General features: G+C 30.8%; 1 long non-coding RNA gene across 1 annotated transcript; it reads left to right on the forward strand.

Moving 5' to 3' along the window:
* Positions 1-3,820: 3,820 nt before the first annotated feature.
* LOC133319343 (uncharacterized) lies at positions 3,821-6,192 on the forward strand. The gene is made up of 2 exons (XR_009752988.1): positions 3,821-5,244; positions 5,423-6,192. It is a non-coding gene; the product is annotated as an uncharacterized LOC133319343 (long non-coding RNA).
* The last annotated feature ends 11,184 nt before the right edge of the window (positions 6,193-17,376 follow it).

Below are 17,376 nucleotides of genomic sequence, written 5' to 3' on the forward strand. Positions count from 1 at the left end.
ATACATATAAATATGTATGAGTGGATAAAACTTCATGGTATTGGAGCTAATATAGACTTAGTTAAAATTATAATTTTAAATAGCTTAAACATTCCACACCAGAAAAAATTATAGCAAGTGACACTTGTGACTCCTTCTAGAATATGTCTCCTGTGGCTTCCTTGACTTTTTTCTTGAGTTTTTTAAATTTTATTATAAATGTCCGAACTTTTTCAGTTTCTTCTTATTTTAAGAATAATAAATTTAGTGAGTTCAATTAATATATTTTTGTTCTTTGCATTAATTAACACGAGAGTCGTGAAAAAAGTTTTGAATTTTATTCGTCGTAGCACCGCCCTCAAGACTACAGCATCTTTGGCAGTCGTCCGAGATGCTCCTCCTTTAAGGCGGTACTGAATAAAACTGAACGTAGAATCTAGCCTGAACCAATAGGTCGTTAGAGTGTATATGTGTGTGATAACTTTTACTTTTATTTTAAATATTGCACCACACGGGTTATGATATCCTGGTAACTATCGTGCTAAAGGGTTACTTGTATGGGGGATTTCCAGTCAAAATTTTCAAACTAATTTTACACTCAAAAAGAAAAGACAAAACAACACACAGAAAAAGACAATTAACATTTAGTTATTTGTTTCCTATGCCATCATACTTGTTAAAAAAATTAATTTGTAACCACAGTTCTTTCTTCTTAAGAGTGAGAGTGCAAAACTTTGTCAATCTACCTTCCAACTTATTAAAATTACATTATCTTCTGTCATATAAACAAAATTATTTGTAACTTAAAATAAAAATTACTAACAAACAACAAGAATTTTTTTTTTATGCTTTTTAATAATAATTGATGACAGCTAATTTAATAAAACTGAATTAGTAGATATGGGACTTCAATCCTGCTATTTACTTTCGATTTCAATTACCTATAACCATTCAAGACTGTGGAACTTATATTGAACGGAAGTCTCGTCGTACACCTAGAAGATAACAAACTATACTAGTTAACGCCAAAAACGAGCTACACCGAGATCAATGGACTGAGGATGTTCTGGTTCAAAATATTAACATAGTTAAACGTTTATCCATGTTTGTTATTTTTTGCCAGACGTATGTCATCAATAACTTTGATGAGAGCTGTAGCCATGAGAACCAGGGTGGAACTCAGAGCGCAAAGAAATCCGTAGGAAATGATCGTTTAGAACTTTCGCTGAAAAAAAGGCTAAAATCGCTGAAGTTTAAGGATTTGTCTTTTTCGGATAAATAAATGATATGGGCATGATTCCTTCGTCAATAATTTCATATGAACAGAGTTTTGTTTTGATTAAACGGAAAAATCTATTAAAGAAATCATTATACTTAGGACACATATATAAAATTAAGCACCAGAAGACAATCGTGGGTCATTCACGTTTTCTTGGAAGGTTTTTTTTAAACACAACCCCGAATCTTTTAGACCCAAAAATAACATTTTACTTAAAAGAATATAAGCAGAAGTGATGGTTAGTTGAATAACTAACGGTTTCCTTCATCAGAAAAAACAAAGTAGAAATGATATTTTGAAGCCCAAACTGAAACCACTAGTAGGTAAGAAAACGCTTAAATATAAAGGTTTTTTATTTTTAAGTAATATTGATTTAAGATCTTCAAAATGCAATAATTTCAAAAGAGAGCAGTCATTTCTCATAGAAAACATTTCCTAGTACGTATTCACAAATGATTAAAAGGATAGCATTCAGAATATTATTTTTACTTGCTAGGTTCATAAATATATATATGTTTAAATGTATATATTTATATTTAATATATATTTATATTTAATATAATCGACTTGCAAGTTTTTAATAACAAAAAAAAATCACCGTGATCACGGGCAGACGGTGGTCAGTAGGACATTCATATCTACACGCAGTGGTCACTAGGACATTCATATCTACGCGTAGTAAACCGAAAATATTAGTTGCATTCATAATAGTTAGTAAAGTTTCTTTCTCTTTCACTGTTCTATTTGCAGGATTTTTATTGACTTATTTTATATCAATTAATTATTTAACGCCATAATCCACATCCAGAGGGTGGATAGTAAAGTCTTTATTTTTATAATGTAGTTGAAGCACAATAGATTCGGTTTAATACATAAATGTTTTTCTAATGTAATTTTTCTGGGAACACAAAAGTCAGATTCGGCTTTAAATTTTTCGAAATAAATACTACTTTAGAAAACCATTGATATCCCAAAAAGAGGGCAAAACTTTCCACGGACAGCATAAATATAGTTTTTTTTTTATGTGCACTCTATACCACCTAAGAGAGGCATTATTCTAATAATATTCGACATATGGCTTCATATCGTAACGGCGTATTATATTAATTCAAATTCGTCCCATATTTATAATAGAAAGCAGTACCTTATAGCATTATTAGGATACTTAAGATGAGTTTTGTAGTAGTTTAAAAATTTAATCTTCATGACCACACAAAATATGTTTTCCTGGTATCCTATGAATATCAATAACGTGATTCTTACTTCTTGAGTAAAATAAAAAACTTCTAGGCAGACTAAAAAGACATCCTTTAGTAAATATTTTTTAAGGGACTCTATTTTCCAATTCTTCCTTTCATTATTTCTGCTCATCTAACTCATCTCTGTATGCGATTCAAATTTAAATACAATGTTTAGTTTAACTGTATTTTTTTTTTGTTTATATTTTTTAATAGAATTTTTTTATATTTTATTTTTATTTAACAATTTTTTTTTATTTTTTTTTTTACTTATTTTTACTAAATCTAAAATAAATACCAGTTTAGGCGCAAAAACGTATGAATGGGAACAAAATTAAATAGCTCACAGAATCTTTCAAAAATTACAAAATTCTGGTAATTTTAACTACACTTATTTTTTAATGGAATATTCAGAACGGACACGGTGTTGTTTATGTTTTATTTTATTTTTGAGACTTGTTCTTTTCACTACATTTTTAAAATTACAAATTGGTGTTTTTCTTTAATAAAATTTTCGTAAATTCTTAAAGGACAATGAAAAATAACCTTCAGAAGAAGTTTTCTTTTATTTCATACCAAACTGACCAGCAGATCATAAAACTGCAGGAGTCTTGATATTAAGACGGTCCGCACCAGCAACCTCTTTGTCGGTATCGATGTAGCGTCGCAGAATGCCGTACATGTGTATTAAAAACAGGTGTTGATATAAATATACTAAAATTAAAGAAATTTTTGAGATACTAATTGTTAATGACAGTAAAAAAACTATGCAATGTACTTTGTTGTACTTAAAAAGAGATAAGAGTGAGAGAAAACGCGTGGCGCCTTAATGCATGCGGGGAATCAATTGTTATTTGTAAGTAATGTTAATAAAGTTTGTCTTAAAAAACACTAAAAATTCCTTAGAAACACTTTATACCCCTTCCTATTTTTATTCCATCATTACGAAGTTTCACTTCTTCCGCGCGGAAGGAAATTTATTTTTATTTTTATTTTTGTTTAACTATGAAGGAAGTATTCCTCTTCGAAGACGTCAGTCAATATTTTAAAAAAGTGAGAAAATACATATATAACAAATACAAAGAACACATGCCGAAGCTACCCGCTATCATTATATTTTAAACACAATCTGTTTGGATATTTTTTAAAAAGAAGAAAATAGAGAGAGAGAGTGTGAGAGAAAGAAAAATTTTGTCGCGAACACCGGTGATTGCGTAACAGCTTAGACGCAAGTACCAGGACATCATAAATGAAAGGCGTCGACAGGAAACGGTGATATACGATGTGGTACAACGTTTTGAGTATAATATATATATATCGGCGCAAGCAGCTTCAATGACGGATGCAACATGGAAATAACTGGCATCAATTATTATAACAACTTATTGGTCGTCGTTACTATTGTTAAAAGTAAAACGAAATCAAAGAGAATAGAACTATGTTTGAATTCTGGTTTAAATATGACGTCTGGACGCACGACAGGGGACTGCAGAGTTCAGCGAGTGCGGAGCATAAAGAACCTTCGAGAAATACAAGAACATTTAGAAGAATTGAAGTTTCATTCTAAAATATCTGGAACTTTCTGAAACAAGTGACATTAGAGATGTCAGCGAGGCTGGCGTCCTGTCTTTAAAATAATGAATTTATAATAAAATCCGATATCAGAAGTGGGATCGCTCCTGTGATCAGTTACTGCCGGTCTTAGTGTATTTGTAAATCCTGATCCAGCTCAAGAAAATAATCATCCGGAGAACTTGCGTAATGAAGAACGCTCCTCAGTCTTTCATGCAAATGATGTCAACAATGCAGAGCGTGACCGAACGTTTGCTACTAAAAAAAAAAACAAGGGATACGATTAAAATTACTAACAAGATTTTTTGATCCCGGTGATAGTGTGTGTGTTCGGGATTGATTCAAACGCATCTTTACGGCTGTAAATACGTACCAAATCAGTAACTACGACATTCGAATTAAAGCCTTTTAAAGGAGCGAGCTAGAAAGTGTGCAGACGATTGGTTAGTTGCAACATCTACACAAGAGGCATTACGTGAGACCATAGCTAACATTTGTTATTATCCTTTGAGCTAACCTCGTGTCCATGATGTATTCTGAAGAGAACCATGAGATTCTGTAGGGAAGGCTTGTGGTACCGTGACAAGACAATTATACACCACAGATCTGGAGAGCGTGACCTCTGAGCTAATCGCGTGTTACCCTTGAGCTAACCACGGGTCCTTGATGTATCCATAAGAGAACCATGAGATTCCGTAGGGATGCCTTGTGGAGCCGTGAGAAGACAAGTCTACACCACAGATGTGGAGAGCGTACCTCTGAACTAATCGCGTGTTACTCTTGAGCCAACCACAGGTCCTTGCTGTATCCTTAAGAATACCATGAGATGACGTAGGGAGGCCTTGGGAAGACTTGAGTGGAAAGGTACTCACTCGATCTATAAGAACTTGCATGATTTTAATATCAAACTACTGAGATTATTGCTTTATTTAAAATTGACAATAGACATACTCTTCACAGTAATATTTGCAACATGTCTGGTTAACGGCAGTGCCTCTACAAAAACGATGCTGTAATTCAAACGAAAGCATACTCGACTCCAAAATCCTGATCAAATACATCTATTGCGAATATAACTAATTTCTGTTCCTTTTCTGCTAACCGTGGTCATGCGTTTGAATCGTGTTTCCGACGGGAATAAGGAGATCACGCCGAATTTTAATTTAATACCAACTGGTAAATGTACTCTTAAATAAAATGCAAGATCGCAGTGGTGCGTTATACAAGAATCAATTGCAAATGAAATCTCTGGGTGTAGAAAACAAATCGTAAACTATTTGCGTGGATTGAGATCGGACCTTACTATTTCAATGAATAGTTAAATAGTTATTAATGTAGAAATAATTTTCTAAAGTTCCAGGTTTTGAAACGACTACTGATATATTAACCGGAGCAGATTTATTACGTGATAAGAATACATGTGGAAAATTTAGTATCCTTGCCGATGTTTTGCACATACGAACAAGTCAATTATGCTTTGACAGTTTAGATTACAATTCAACAATCAGTCCTTTTAAATCGAAGTAATGCACCAACACATTCAAAACAGGATGGTCGAGGCGGAGAGAAGATACAAAGCTAGGTTTTTGAGAGGTCGAGCTACGATTAAAAGATTCCAGAAGGGAGATATAGTAATAATAAAAATATAACCCCAGAAATCGGATATCCCTATATTTAAAATTTTGTGAACGTGTGAGAATGATTAATATCTTGTAAAGTGATTTTAGACAATGGATGACTTCGAAATGTGGCACATGACCAGCTACGAATGTGACACTTGACCAGCTACGATGAGACTTCACAGCATCTGAGGGACGACACAGAATTACTAAGCAAGCAGTTAGGTGGACGGTTCGCCTACCTAATAGTTATCCGGTGAGCGTATTTCATTTTGTTCAAATTGCTTCATTCAAACGCATTACCATTAATCATTGCTAGTAATGTGATTATGTAACACTTACTTTGAGATATATTACTATAAAAGATGCATTTGGCGTGCGGATCCGAACCATAACAAAGAAAAAAAAAAAAAAAAAAAAAAAAAAAAAAAAAAAAATTGTACACGGGTGGAGACGTCTTACGCCAAACAAATAAAGAAAGAAAAAAAAAAAAAAAAAAAAAAAATTTACACGGGTGGAGACGTCTTACGCCAAACAAATAAAGAAAGAAAAAAAAAATAAAAAAATAAAAAATAAAAAAAAAAAAAAATAAAAAAAAAAATTGTACACGGGTGGAGACGTCTTACGCCAAACAAATAAAGAAAGAAAAAATAAATAAAATAAAAAAAAAAAATAAAAAAAAATATTGTACACGGGTGGAGACGTCTTACGCCAAACAAATAAAGAAAGAAAAAAAAATAAAAAAAAAAAAAAAAAAAAAAAAAAAAAAATAAAAAAAAAAATATTGTACACGGGTGGAGACGTCTTAGGCCAAACAAATAAAGAAAAAAAAAAAAAATGTTGTAGGCGGATGGAAACGTCCTATGACATATGTTATGAATGTTCGTGTGACGCCCCAAAGCCATAAGTAGATTAAATAATTGGACCTGATATTATGATTTCGTCTCACGATGAGTCGTAATAAACAACGTAACCCATACGACAACAACAAATTTGTTAACCATAACTATAACAATATAAAGTTATCTAGGTTTACTGTGGAAGTACCTAGACTACATAAGTATCTCTCTGTTATCACAGAAAACAATGCAGAGCACGCATCAGTATAACCGTATCGGCATGACTTCGGATGATGAAGCATCAATTCTTGAACCTGGCTCATCTACTCTACGAGACCTGCAACGAACATTACGAAAGCTAAGCAAGAGAGAACACATCACCAGGCAGGTGCAGAGCACGCACCGCCTGCCAGAATGGCCGTATCGGCGCAAGCAGCTTCAATGACGGATGCAACATGGAAATAACTGGCATCAATTATTATAACAACTTATTGGTCGTCGTTACTATTGTTAAAAGTAAAACGAAATCAAAGAGAATAGAACTATGTTTGAATTCTGGTTTAAATATGACGTCTGGACGCACGACAGGGGACTGCAGAGTTCAGCGAGTGCGGAGCATAAAGAACCTTCGAGAAATACAAGAACATTTAGAAGAATTGAAGTTTCATTCTAAAATATCTGGAACTTTCTGAAACAAGTGACATTAGAGATGTCAGCGAGGCTGGCGTCCTGTCTTTAAAATAATGAATTTATAATAAAATCCGATATATACATATATGGATATGAACAGAGTCTGATGAAAATGATATTTATTTATCTTCAAACGAAAACATATAAATACAATAACATATATTAAATGTCCTCATAAACTCATTCCAGTTTTACTGTCCGCCGGTATCGTCGTATGATTGACTACTTGATCTACTTAGTATTACCTAAACTACTACAATTACTTACAACTACAAACTGAACGAAAAAAAAAATAATAATAAATTATTACTAATTTACTATTACAATATCAAGTAAGATCACTTAAATCTTTCTTATTGTTACATTTTTTTATAATTGTTAGCAAGTGGTACACAGGCTACTCCACCTACTTATTTACTTATTGGATGATTAATAATTTAAATTATTAGCTATATAATTATTTTTAGTATTTACAATAGAGTGAATATATGCGTTGAATATATATTTATATATATATATATATATATATATATGTGTTATTTATATGTATTTCTAGAAGTACCTATTTGTTGGATTTTAAATAAATAAGTTCTTGGTAGTAGTGTCTTGTTTTATACCCTAAGTTCTTGGGTGTGACCGTGTTTTACAAAGATATTGGTAATTGGTTGATGAGTTTCGGAATCATATATTTTAATGTTCTCTTTCCGTACGGATTGACGTCATCTAACTTTAATAGCAATAACTATGAATGAATATTGAAATATTGCCCCATTATTATGACACATTAAATTTTTGATGTATTGGTAAATTATTGGTTAGATGAAATATTTGGTGATCTGAATGATAAATGTTTATTTGAAATTTTGTAGAATTACTTATTTTAAAATTTTGTAACAATATATTATAAATTTGGTTCAAATTAGATTTGAATGTTCTTCTATAACTTGATAGTCCATAACATATTGTGGATTAGGCTAAAGATCTGTACAGTAATAAAAGTATTTTATTTGGAATTTTAATTTTCATTAAATAAAATTTTGCTAAAAACTCTCTTATTTTTTAAGTACCTTGGCTTATAGGCAATGTTCAGTTGAGTCTACTATCAGTGACAAGTCCTAAGTATGATTTTCAACTAGGTCAATTACACTACAGTCGTAAGGTATAGGCAAAATAGTCTTATTATGTACCAGCTTTGGCCCGCGGCTTCGCGTTGAATTTAATCTATCACTTATAAAGATTTTCTTAAATAATCAATTCATAGTAAAAACTTATGAAAATTTAGGATGTCTATTTTTAAAATTGACGAACTATATCTAATCTTCGAACCGCAATTGTATTAAGGTGGAAAAAGCAATCTATTTCCACTAAAGATATAGCAAATAAAAAAAAAATAATGTGAGAAGTATGAACCGTTCTGACATAAAGATCGAATATATGTATGGCGAACACGACTGTGAACGAGATATTGCCCCGAGATATAGCCCTCACGCGTCTGCCGACGTTCGGATCGCACACTCGGCGACGTCGCGTCAAGGCTAGAATATCATTACCCTTCAGTCAATCATATCATGGTAACTTTTAATCTATTCGACCAAATTACTTAGTGTAAAAGACAAAGTTTATCTACATTGAATACTTAAAGCAACAAACGTGTATATTTTGATGAGAGATTTATAAACATTTTAAAATTTGCATTAAACAAAAGTGTCCGATTAAATTATATTTATGGGTGAATGTTTTGGTCATAGTGGCTTCCACATAAAAGCTAGATAAATGCTGCTACTACTTTTATTTAGAATTATTTAAGACAAACAACCTCCGGTACATCATTTTTGTGTAACTCCAACGGTTTAGGTAGCGTACGACAAGATAATATTTTTTTCGAAATTATTTGATATAAATAACAGTATAATCTGAACATATAACACAAAATCGTTATAAATTGTAGTCTATATGTTATTCTGATGTATAACTAATCAAACATTAAAGTTTCACTCAAATATGTTCAGTAGTTTTTACGTGAAGAAGGATCAAACATGCATTCATATTCGCAGACTTTCCCATTTATAATATTAACAGGAACCAGTCATGGTTATGTATCAACAATCCTGGTTTGCAGGGACTTCCATTTTGACTGGTGCATATATACATAGATTTAATTTTTGTCAGCATTCAAGACTAATTAATAATAATAACATTATTACATACGTATATTTGTCATTTTATTCTCAAACTGAGTTTACAATATCAAATCTTAAACCATTTTTATTTATAAATGCTTTCATTTTTCTGAAAGTTTTTTTTTAATTTTTTTGTCTTAATTATTGAAAGAAAATATATGCAATGAGATAATAGTGAATGGGTTTAACAAATTACCTAATCTTATTGTTATTTCACAACTCTAATACTTAATAATACTGTTACTAGTGTTACTGCTTAGTTGTCTTGTCTTTATTTTTACTGTCATATTACTTTTCCTAACCCATGGGTTAGTTGTTGCTCATTGAAAAATATTCAGAATCACAAGATCTATCTTCCATACTAAGGAATTTTTCACTTTTTGTTTGTTTTGCACCTTTCAAACTGTACAACTTATAGTGCTTCAATTGGCTAACCTCGACGGCTATTGACAAAAAAACCAAAAGCAACAAATATACTGACTAACTCACCGAAGTCATGAAACGTGGAATTTTGGCTATTATTATGAAATTCAATTAGAATGTAAGGTTTAGTGCTTTTCTTTTTATAGAACATGGGTTGTTTGACTTTAATATTTGAGAGGACATGACTCTAACAAAACAAGAAAGCTGTTGTATATTTATTCCCTTTTTTATTTCTTAATAAAACAAACTTAGAAAATTGGTAAAATAACACTCAGTTTTCAATAAGAATAATATCAATATATTCTAATTGATTTGTCATATTAATATAAATGAAAAATAAACTTTTCATTTCATTATTTATTCGTTTAGTGGCTGGGTAAGATCGAAATTTATTTAGAAGTACGAGTAATTATGAAACCTATAATATTTTTTTTATATTTTTGGAACACAATTGAGACTGAATGTGTATATTATACGGTCGTTGTGCTTATAAGTTACCGTTTCATCTCGTCATCTCGTAGCAACTTAAACTATACTACTTCAGATTCATGAATACCTGGTACTTCATGGTATGAAATAAACGTGACCTAACAACTGGTTATCCAATTTACATATTTTTTTGTAATTTATAGTTTCAATGAGATTAATTAATTTATTTTTGTAAAAAACACTTTAATAATTAAAAAATAATTTAAATAACAAAATAATGTGATGACAAAATTTTTTGAATATTAAAAAATACTTTCGCTTCTTTTTTAATCCTTAATTAGTGTTTTTGTCTGTGCTCTTGTGTAAATATTCGGAATAATATTACATTTCCCCAATTCAGAGAGGAATTCCTAAATAGACAAACCCAAAACGGAACGAATTGGTACATTCTGATCTAGCCAACGAATTATATGTAGCATGTCCACGTGTCAAAATTAAAGTTGTATTGTAATTATTTTTTACAATAATAGTAGTAACAAACTTATAATTTCTGTTTAGTATTCATAAAGTCTCAATTTTTTTTAATAGTATTAGTCTTTTACTTACAATAATCTGATTCAAAACCCTAATAAATTCACTTAAAACTGCACTTTACATTACCTTGCCTCGACAAATCAATATTACTTCATAGCATCTCCCGTATTTTATGTGTCCCTGGTAACAGTGTTTCCAGTTTGGAGTTGGTCCAGAAAAGCCGTTTGCAACGGCAGTAAAGTAAGTCTTCCCTCCTTTTCTCTCTGTACCTATACTCTGAAAGCTCGTAGATGCTGAATACTCTTCAATAACATGGATACCTAGTACACATGTTATGAAAGCAGCTTAAGAAATTCAGCCCTGGCATCAGTTAAGGGGATCTAAAGGGCATAAAGTGAAAATTTCGTACATAATATATATTAAATAATTTGTTGTACATTTTAAACGATTGAGAATATACATATAACAACTTAACTTTAACTTTTGGATTCAACAACAATCCAGTGCCAGTGAAGTTAATATCTGTGTGTTTTAAATTAAAATCCATGGAATGTCATGACAATACCATAGCCGTTTATCTAGTTCTATTTGGATTTGTAAAGTTTAATTTTGGGTGACATAAGTCTAGTCTAGTCTAGTCTTTCATGTGGGATCAATTAATATTTTGAGACTATTCAAACAGAGGATTAGTAAATATTGTATGTATTGTTTTTATAATTTACGTTGTCCTTATTATTTATTTCATATTGTGCTGTACCAGGAATTCATAATACAAAAATATTTGGTACTATACAACTTTTAGTAACTTGCTAATTTGTATGTAAACAACAACAAGAGGAATATTGATCGAACCTTACTAAAACCTTCCTACGTGGATTAAAAACATAAGTTCATTTAATTTGGTTGTATTCAGGAGAAAAAAGAATTAATATTATTTAACTTACATTTATCACTCTGAAAAGTTTTTTATTTAAAAAACCAAGCACTATAAAAATTTGTCTCAACAAATAACTATTTATTTCTATTTTTTTTAATATGATGGTCTTCATTATTTATTTTTAAATAATGACATTATACATAATCTACATAAGTTGATTACTATAAACTTCACATGTAGATAGATAAGACGACAGACGACATTTTGAGAAATATGCAACCAAACAAAATGTAGGAATCTCGTTTAAAAAAATTCACGTAACACTCCAGACTGATAGGTACTAGGATATCATGACTCACTAGCTATTATTTGAAATGGAAGAGGAATGTTAACAACATGCACACACATTTACAAAACAACCACTTGTTGGTAAAAGCAAGGGAGCACCATGATTTTATTATTTCCTTCACGGATATCGGTTATCGGTTGCTCCATATTATTTACATGTTATTTATTATAACATGTCATTCGTAGATACCTTTAAAATATAATGAAAAATTTTGTGGACTTCTCTAGTTAACAAAATAAAAAAGTTTATTTTTCCATTACTATTTTTCATTGACTTTTTTTAGAACTATTTAAGGAAAACTTATGACAAGGTATGTTGACAGCCCGGTCTCAAAAAGAAGGAGTATCTTTAGAAAGTATGATTGTATTCAATTAATTATAAAAATAAAATATGGTAAGAATTAATGTCTTAACGAAATTCACGTTTCTGGCTGGGAGAAGTTAGAGATTTTTGTTAGTTATCCATACTATTGCGTAACCCGTATTGTAGTTACCAGGACATCATAAAACGCTAGAGGCAATATTCAAAATGAAACTGAAAGTTTAAGAGACACACACATATAAACCATCGGTTAATTCATGCCTGACTTCACCTTCATTGTTATTCAGCAACACCAGAGGGGCAGTACTATTGACAGCTCAGATCAGCGGAGCTTTTCGGGCGATACTGTCGTCAATTTTATTTCACAACTTAATTAATGTGTAAATAAAATTTATTTTGTTTAACTCAAATAAAAATTCTAAAACCTCAGAATTAAGCTTAATTTCAAACTGTCATTTGAAGTTAAATAAGAATGTAGAACATTTTAGATATTAATGATAAACATGTAGGTGCGTTAAGAAATCGTGAAAATGGTAAGTTAAATAGCGAAATTTCAAGTTAATTAGATGAACTTTAAAATTAACCTAAATGGTACTTCATTGTGAATTAATTTACTAAAATATTATTTTACTAAATTTTTTAACATCTATAAAACTTCCAAATTAATATTATTTTCAATAAAACTGTATTTTTTTTTAATTTCGAAATTATTCAGGTAATTTTTCTGACTTATTTTGAATTTAAAATCAAAATTTTTGTTCAGTTTCAAAAATTATTGTTAAAATAACTTAAACATTTTTATTAAGTGATTTATTAAGTAATTTTATTATTTATTTATATATATATGTTCCCCTGGTACCAAAACTTTCAATTTGAAAAAAGATTCCTTTCTATAATTATTATTTCTCACACAGCACACGTGCAGGCAGCCTCTTGATATGCCTTGTACTGAGAAACTAAGGAGATGAGGGTAATCGCCGAATAACCAACACCTCCATATTTTGATATTCTCCTGGTAAGATGTTTTAGGTATGTTGCCTTTCTGTTTTGGATTGGAAATTTACGTACGACGAGTACAAAGAGTACGTTTATAACTCATCAGTATAAATGATTATTAATAAGAAAAAACTAGATAAATCAAAAACGGTACACTTTTCTTGTTTGGTAGATAATATAAAACAGTACAATCTCTTTACAAGCACTTTGTAATGCATATATTTTATATGGAAAATAAATATTTTATTTATTTGTTATAAACAAGTAACAAGTGTTGAATGACATTGCGCAATCCTTGAGCGTGATAGCTAATAAATAGAATATAAAACAAGCTAAGTCTAATAATAGTCTAGTGGTAATTTCTTAAGTCTAAGTAATTAAGAACTTAGGATACGAACACCTATTTTTGCATAGAAATATTGTTGATAAGGGTATTTTATACCCATAAAGTATGAACACATATATTTGGTGGAAGAGTATTTAAAAAATATTTTATTACTTTATTCTAAGAAGCATTTCGTTAAACTATTTTGTGACTAAAGATATTTTCAGTGAGTGATCATAAATATAATTTGTATTATGTCTTATTTATTTCACTTTTCATTTGGACTTCAATAAGCGATGTGGCATTTTCACCGCATGGTATTTTTTTACAGCTTACTTGAAGGGGCCCAGCTAGTGAAAAATACATAGCCGTAGCCCATGACTTAAGCCTTATTTTTACAGGAAAACATAGGTACTCAACCTTTTAAGGGACTAATGTCGAATCACTCAAGAAAAACTCTAGAAGGTAGGCAGATCATTTCATATCGTAGAAAAAAGGACATACTGTTTTGCTAAAAACAAATGTACATAACAAACCCTATGAAAAAAAAGCCGCAGACTGTCCTCGCGTCCCTAGGAAGGTTAAAGGATTGACAGTCATCAGTAAGATTAGATTTCTTGGAGATTCGAACTAACTATCAGACCATTATATATAAGTTTAAGTACCAATGTACTGAGGCAAGTTGATGTAGTTGGTATTAGGATAAGAGATAAGAACAATAAGATTAATCCATGTGGGGACGAATCTGTGCTTTTTATAACAAAACCTCTGTGAAACACCAACTCGCTTCAACGTCCGCTCCGTAGCCCCCAGCGCTTTTTTAGAGTTTAAAAAACTTATGAATTTCTAATGATTTCGAAACAAGACATCTTTCGTTGTTTCAACGTCCAATAATATTAAAGATATTTAGAGAATGTTCTGGAATGTTTGAGTTATATATATCAGGTATTAATTTTCAAGACGGAAGGGTTTTATGTCTTAATTTACCAACAATTCAGCTTATATATTCACAGCTATAAGAGCTAAGTGCGTAAAAGAAGTATACAATAGTCATACCAAGTAAAGAAACTCAGACGAAAAGGGACTAGTTAAATACGTCACTGCAGTGCCGGATTAAGCAAACGCGGTGCCCGTAGCAAATTCTTTCAAAGAGCCCTTGATTTACTGTGGGTTCTTAACAATTAAGTGGTAAAAAAACAATTCAATACTGAACACGTTTAGGTTACAATTTAGTGCGTAACTAATAGTGTAGTAAATTACTATAGGCGCTGTGAGGCTCAGTACAAAAAGCCTGAAATGAAATTTCCTGGCAGTTTAGAATAATTTTGATAGAAAACTGACCATTGAAAACTGATGATAATACATAAATTATTTTTTTCAATCCATATTTCAACGATTATTTTATACAAAGTATATTTTATTTTTCGGGATAGTTAATGTTATATTTTATCAATGGTGTACTACAAATAATGTTTATATTTTATATTTGTGTATCTGTTCCCTTATTATTTTTTAAACTTTTACAGTGCGAATAGACACCTACCCTCATTTCTTATGATCACAGCAAAAGAATTGTTACAGTTTGCCTACGATTATATTTCCTGGCTCCTACAATATGACAACTGCAACGCATAAATAGACTTTAATTAAAATAACAATTACTTCGAATGAAAGTCATCCTCACTCAATTGGAATACAAGAGGCTGAATACAATATTACAATTTTATTGCCATCCTTATTATCTTCTGTTAATTTCTTGGAAATATCAGATAGTCCAGGAGCATTTTTAATTAATTTTTTTATTAGACCCACCACAAACATTTTTTCATACATCTAAAAATTATATATATGTATATTATATATTAAATATGTGTTTAAAAGCCATACATACATACATTGCACGTAATGAGTTTGGTTTCAGCTTCACAACTTTCAGAATGAAACAATTTAATTTATAACTTATATTTATACGTCTACACTATTGACCCTTTGAAATGCATATTTGTATATTTATCGTTGAACCACTTCTCTTATTTTGGTAGCATCCTCGTTGCAAATTGTATCGTAGTATTCTGTGGCTTTATGAACACCTGGTACTTCATATTACGAAATAAACGTGACTTGAAATGACGTTTCACGTTTATTTTGAATTGTTATAAAAGGAACGTGCATCATACAGGTAAAAATAAATATGGATAAAGAAAGACAGCTAGTTTTTATAAAATAAAAAACCAAATGTTATTTAGGTGTTAAATATTTTCATACTTTATGTATGATTAAAAAAATTAAAAATTAACAAACAATTCATAAATTTATCAACGTCGGACAAGTTTTGCGTTATTTTTGGAAAGAGTAGTCTTTAAGCCGCGAATTTTAATGGAGTGAAAGAATTTGGACTAAAGACTCGAAACAAAGACCAAAATTTAAATGATTAAATAGTTGACTTTATTTTCAAATGATTTTATTACAAAATTTTCTGCTACAGACATCATAAAATTGTTTGAAATTACTTTCAGAAACCAAAAACCAAAAATGCTTTCAAAACCATATCAAAATTTTACTATGTACTATGGTATTATTTGATACGAGGACGCTTCGAAATATAAGAATTCATAAGAATATGTACTCTTACAACTTCATTGTACATTTCATATCATTAAAAATTTACACATTGTCAAACTCCTTATAACGAAATAATAGAATATCCTTTGTTCTGTTTATGTTCCGATGTAAATTCAGTGGTAACTCGGAGTCACCAGACAGAATAACGATTGAAACCATCTTCTTTCTGCTTTAGTTGAAAGTATGTGTGTATGTCCTAACACTTCAAACCACCAGTCACCAAATAAAGAAGAAAGAAGAAGAACTTCACGTAGTTCGTTATGCAAACGAAACAAACAAACAAGCCACAGTCAGTCACGTTTATCTCAGCGGATGGGAAACCAGGAAATCATGAGACACGCGTATTTTGTAGCAAAAGCGCTCTATAGAACTAACTACACTGTTTTATGTTCTCCTGGTAAGATGTTGCGAGTTAGGTAACAGATCGTTACGTAACAGTCACGTTGTTCATAAAACTGTCAACCAGGAGAACATAAATTGAGAGGCAATGGTTTAGAAAACTTTATTTGAATTCTTTGTTTCTTTTTCTAGAAAATTTAAATTTTTTGTTTGAATTTTTTTTTTATTCAATTACTATATGCAATGGAGTATTAAGTTTTATGACAAACAGGATGTTAGAGTGATACACAGTACAAGCAGAGATAATTGTAAATATTTGTTTTTTTTTTCTTTTAATTATGACATCGATCTTCTAGGGGCAGATGGAGGCAGACATTCCATAGTAGTAAGAGTCAGTTGTTTGTGATTAGCGTATCACTGTGAATCACTAAATTTTAAAAGCAATAGGATGAAAAATCGATAAAACCAGTCAGCACCAGCTCACACAAACATAATAACAACCGACCCACAAACATAAGTTTAATGTAATAAATACATACATATGAATGATAAATTTCACTTTCATCTTCCAGTGAAACATCATCGGCTTGGTTTTATGTTCTCCTGGTAAGACGTTATGAGTTGTGGCGGTGTTACGCAATCAATCAAAATCAGCTTTGTGATCCATCGACTTTTCTTGTCTAGATTGATTAATTATTCTGATTGAGAATCATCTCTGCATTAAACAGACAGTTTGAAAATTACATTGAAATTTTTCTGGATTAA

Source organism: Danaus plexippus, chromosome 17 (genome assembly GCF_018135715.1).
Source record: "Danaus plexippus chromosome 17, MEX_DaPlex, whole genome shotgun sequence".
Lineage (NCBI taxonomy): Eukaryota > Metazoa > Arthropoda > Insecta > Lepidoptera > Nymphalidae > Danaus > Danaus plexippus.